Raw genomic sequence first — 6,000 nt, 5'->3', positions numbered from 1 at the left:
TTTGGTTTTGTGTGTGTGTGTGTGTGAGAGAGAGGAGGAGGAGGAGGAGGAGGAGGAGGAGGAGGAAGAGGGAGTGTGTCTGGAGAGATTATTCAGGAGACTCATGTTGGGTGGCTCATAGACAGCTGTAACTCCAGTTCTAGGTGACCCATCACTTCAGCTCCATAGGCAATTACTCTAACACGTAAAGGCATGTATGCAAAATTTTTAAAAAATAAAAATATTTTTAAAAGGAAAAGAAAGTCCATCCTGACAACCATGAATAGAGGGACTGATGGAACATGCACAGAAACCCACAGAACTAGGCTGTTCCCCCCACACACACGTCTGGGTGCCCAGGAGGCAGTCTCTTCCTGGGAATGAGATGTTGTAGGAGTCAGAGGGCAAAAGTGAGCCCTTTGGGTACATATGGAAGGTGAGTAGGTGGTATTTGTAGTCAAGTTTCCTCATCGGCTGCTACAGAAAACAAATATTCAATGACTCACTTGGAGGACAGTAAGGGAAACATTGCTAGGGATCATGGTGATAAGAAATTGGCCCTCTCGTGGTAAGGGGAGATAGATGGGGCTCAAGTTCAAATACAGTCTGATTAAAAATTTATAGCCAAAGGAAGGGGTAGGAAAGGAAAGAGAGCATCAGCTGTAATAGGACTGTAGCAGAACCAGCCAATATGACTCTTGCTTAATAAAGGCAGTGCTGCCAAATACGACCAGAGAATGGTGGAGGGTGGGCGACCCAGTCAGATCTCAGGAGCAGTCAGACACCCATGGAGGGTGGAAGATTGATGCTAAATTGACTTAGCTGATATCTTCGTTAAGGTTTCTATCGCTGTGATAAAGCATCATGACTAAAAGCAACTTGAGAAGCAAAGGATTTATTTCCCATTACAGGTTACAAGTGTATCACCCAGGGAAGCCAGGGCAGGAACCAGGAGGCAGGAACTGGAGCAGAAGCTATGGAAGAACACCGCTTACTGACTTACTCCCCATGGCTTGCTCATACTTTCTTATAGCACTCAGTATCACCTGCCCAGGGGTGGCACCACCCACAGTGACTATTGCCAAATCCAACCATTCTCAAAAGGCTAGATGGTTGTTCCTTCCTGGGCTAAGACCCCCATCAAAAGGGAACTGTCGGCATACTCCAGACTACAGGTGAAGCTGAGTCATGCTGTTCATGTTCATTATTGAATGACTAGCCAAAAAATACCCAAATTTACACCAACGCGTCTGGTCCCACTGTGTATCACAGGCTGACCTTGAACTCACAGTCTCCCGGGTGCTGGATTATTATAATGTGTGCTAACATTCCTGGCTGCATGCTAAGTTTGATACATCTATTTCCTTTAGACTTTTAAAATGTAAATTTTGGAAATTTTTCATTACATAACAGTTGAGAGAGGGGGCTGGAGAGATGGCTCAGCGGGTAAAAGCACTGACTGCTCTTCCTAAAGGTCCCGAGTTCAAATCCCAACAACAATATGGTGGCTCACAACCATCCGTAACAAGATCTGATGCCCTCTTCTGGAGTGTCTGAAGTCAGCTACAATGTACTTACATATAATAAATAAATAAATCTAAAAAAATAAAAAGTTGAGAGAGCAGTTCAATAAACATTTTAAGCCCCTTTACTGGACTAAATAATTTCCAATAATTTATGTTTGTCTACTCCTTTACCATATAACTGCTTATACATACATGCATACATGTACATACTTGCAAATACATTTTAAGAAACACTAAAAGTAAACCACAGACCCCGAGATGGTTCATCTTTAACTATTTGGGCATACACCTGTTGGGGAAAGGGACAGTATTTCGTATAATTTGTGACATTATATCCAGTCTAAGAAAATCAAGATTAGCTCAGTAATATATGGTATGCAATCTATAATCATACTTCCCAAAATGTCTCTTGCAGCTATCTTCTATCTGTCAATGTATCGATATCTATCTGTCTGTCTGTCCACCTGTCCTCCATCCATTCATCCATCCATCCATCCATCCATCTATCCATCTACAAGGTCTTACAGAGCCCACACTGGCTTCAAACTGCTCTTGCTGCTTCGACCTTCCAGGATTGCAGGCATGTACTATGACTTAGAGTTTCTATTGCTGTGACAAAACACCATGACCAACAACAGCTTAGGGAGGAAAGAGTTTATTGGGCTTACACTTTCACTTTACAATCCATCACCGAAGTAAATCAGTGCAGAGACACCGGCGGGAATCTGGAGGCAGGGCCTGAAGCAGAAGTCGTGGAGGAGTGCTGCTTGCTCTTCCTGGCTTGCTCAGTTTGCTTTCTTACCACAGGACCACCCTCTCAGAGGCACTACCTACAGTGGACTACCCTCCCACGTCAATCATCAATCATGAAAATGCCCTACAGGCTTGCTTCCTGCAGCCAATCTTCTGAAGGCGTTTTCTCAATTGAAGTTAGCAGGTGTTAAGTTGGCTGGGAAAAAAAAAAGAGCCAAACCAGGATATACCTCCACATCAGATCTTTCTGTAGTGGTGGCACTTCAGATCAAGTTATATGTATTTCATTCATTTATTTTTAGGTGCTGACTTCGTATGTTGCCCAGGCTAGCCTGGATCACTTAGCCTCAAGACATCCTCCTGCCTCCGACTCCCAAGTTCTGCGACTATATCCGTGAACCGTGAGAAAGGGTTATGCCTTCTGCTTTCACTTTTGTTTTCCTCAGTATTGAATTCTCAGGAGAGTGTAAGCTGGTTTGTGGGAGAGCGCCCCACTTTGTGGATTTACCCAATGGAGTCTTCATGCTTAGAGTCTGGTTCATCACTACCCAGGTGAAGAGTATTTGCCACTGTGTCATGTCAAAAGTCCAGAAATTCTGGGCATTGTCCTGTTGCCACTTGGCTGTACAATTGTATCAGACTTTCTATGCTAACCCAGCTCTGAAGAAAGACATGGAAACTCATACTTATTTAGGAATGCCTAGGCCTTATAGCCAAGCTTGTTCTAACTACTTTGCATAACTTAATTGACCCTTTTATTCTAATCTAAGTTCCGCCAGGTGGCACATAGGCTACCTCTCCTTCAGTCTGGGCCTGCTAGCTCCCAAAGCCATCTTCCTGGAGAATCCTCCCACTCCTTACTCTCAACAAGAGTTTTTTTTTTTTCTCTTCCAGGAAGTCCCACCTTCTACTTCCTGCCTTTGCTATCGGCCATCATATTTTTAATAAACCAATCAGAAGGTGAGAGAGGGAGAGTTTACAAAATATGATGTAGCCATATGAATAACGATACCAAAGATAGGTCTGCATTCAAGTCTCTGCCAGCACACGAAGCAGCATTTGGTAAATATAAAGACAATCTCTACACAACGTACAATATTATTTTCCCAGCATGGCTGTGGAGAGAATCATCAGATACCTCCCTTTGACGTTTTCTTTCTCTTTATAATATCTTACTCATCGTGACATGGTATTTATAGAACCATCAGAAAAGAGAAGGGGACAGGTGAAGGAGAGGATGGTGAAGGGGGGGGACAAGCAAAGGAGAATTGGCTGCATGGGTGTCACATATGGTAAGCCTCGCTTAAGCGATGTGTGGGGAGGAGGCAGGTGGAGTAAGGAAGCAAGTGCCAGAGAACAGACCAATGTGGCTTCCATAAGGATTGGACACTGGCCCTGCCTGATCCAAGTTCAATGAAAGTATATGACCCCCAACACTAATCATGAAATTAGCATTGTTGACATTCCCATCTAATTTTCTTACTTTTAAATTAGGCTTGTATTTTAGATGTGTCTCTTTATTTTAATTATATCCAATTATATGTAATTACACATTCTTAGTTCATTGCATTATGGTCATGAGCAGAAAGACCACTTTGCCAAAATAGTGTTTCAACTCTCTGGATGCCTCCCTCCCTCTTCTATTTAAATGCCGGCATGTCTGAGGAAGTGGCATTCATCCACACATGGTACATGGCCTGGCCCGCTTGTGACAGGGTCCTGTGGTATATGTTCTTAGTCATTGCTCCTGTGGACATATGTCAGCATGAAGCCCAGTGGGCTTTTGTGACTGTTTAAAGCAGGGGAGGGCAGTGGGAGGGGAACTGTGCAGTATCTGAGTTATGTTGTGAAAGGCATGGGTGTCTACTTTGCTCTAGGAAATGCTCCATTTTAATGCCTTTATCATCCCTGAATTCAGCCCAGCTACCCACACACAGGGATATGAACCAGTTACCGAGGAGAATGCTGGGAAGGGAGGGGAGGGGAGGGGAGGGGAAAAAAGAGCGTAGGAGGTGGTGGGAGAGAAGGGGAGGGAAGAGGAGGGAATGAAAAGGGAAGGAAGAGAAGGAGAGAAAAGAGAATGAAAGAACGGAAGGAGAGATAAGAAAAAAAGGGAAGTCCTCGGTCAGTCTGTCAGCCCCATCAGCTCCATCCACTAACTGATGGATAATGCAGTTTAAGCAGTTATGTCTGCAGTGCATATTTTTTTGAGACTATGTCCACATTGGCTATGGAGTCCACATTGGTCTTGACTTCAGCAACTGACTTACCTCAGCCTTCTTAGAGTTGAGATTAAAGATGTGCCACCACACTCACCTTGGAATGATTTGTCATCCAGCATCACCAGGGACCCCACTTTGCCACTTTCTTATCAGGTGCCAGAATTCTGTTGTGTTTGGTCCCCCAAACTAAGTGGCTTCATAGCTGAGACACAGGAACCAGATGAGGGAATATGGCTATGAGAATGTGACATATGACAAAGACCCAGCCAACCTTTCATTGCCCCCAGAACTTACTTTTGTTGCTAGCTACAGTGAGCCCTCGGCCTTCCTAGCCTTAGTTAGGCCAAGGTGACTTCTTCCAATATACACATTCATGGTTTTGTCGATGAATTTTAATCCAGCAACATGGCTGCTCTGGTAAGGGATCACATCCAAAGATATGCAGACATGCCACATACCTTTAGTCCCTCTAGCTGGAATACAGACACATCTTTTATCCCAACCGATGACATATAACTGGGAGGGGCAGATAAAGTGATGAAAAAGAGAAAGATTTGACAGAATGAGTCAGAGATAGGATATGCCCTACTGCCTTGAGAACAGACAGGAAAGAGGCTACTTAAGAACAGTGAGGAAGAGAGGAGTTAAGTTGAGTGATGTTCAGTTGAGGCAGCAATACATGTAAACCATTCAGCATGTTCAATAATGTGGAGCGCTATTATCACATGGTGCTGTAGAGTTCACACAATGCGGTACCCTTAGTCAGAGGGGAAAATGGGAGACAGTGACATCTGATATAGAAGCTGAAGGATTTCAGGCACTGAGAGGTCAAGAGGACAAGATAGAGACTGAAGAGATGGTTCAGTGTTTAAAAGCATTTTCTGCTCTTGCAGAGAACCTTCACTGTCACTCCTCTTTCAGGAGATTCGGTGCCCTCTTGTGAATTCCACGGGCACTGCACACACATGATGCACATACATGTATGCAGGTAAAACAGTCATACACATAGAAACTGAATAAACAACTAGTTTTTTTAAAAGAAGAGAAGATATTTGTAAAGACTAAATCTGACAAGCATGAAAAACAAAGGTCAGTAGAAATGAGGCCTTCTACCCCATCCCCTCCCTGAGGTGGTTTCTCTGTGTAGCCCTGGCTGCCCTAGAACTCACAATGTAGAGTGTGTGCTGACACTACCTGTCTTGATAGGGAATGAGTAGGAGAGGAGAAGATATGATATACTGTGGATGCCTAAGGAGGTGTCACGATGGGACTTGGGTTAAGTACAGGGAAAGATTAAAGTAAGTGTCTCCAAGACCCGAATGGATTCACTGCTGAATTCTACCAGAGCTTAAAGAGCCAAGACTAATGTTTCTCAAACTGCCCCATGGAATAGAAAAGTAAGTAACAGTATTATTTTAAATAAAACAGTATTATTTAAAACAGACTCATTTTACAAATCCAGTATTGCCTTGATATCAAAACCAGCCAAAGACATACACACAAAAAAATATTGACTAATC

This window comes from Mus pahari, chromosome 8, assembly GCF_900095145.1.
Source record: "Mus pahari chromosome 8, PAHARI_EIJ_v1.1, whole genome shotgun sequence".
In the NCBI taxonomy this organism is placed as follows: domain Eukaryota; kingdom Metazoa; phylum Chordata; class Mammalia; order Rodentia; family Muridae; genus Mus; species Mus pahari.
Note: the sequence above shows the minus strand (reverse complement) of the source record.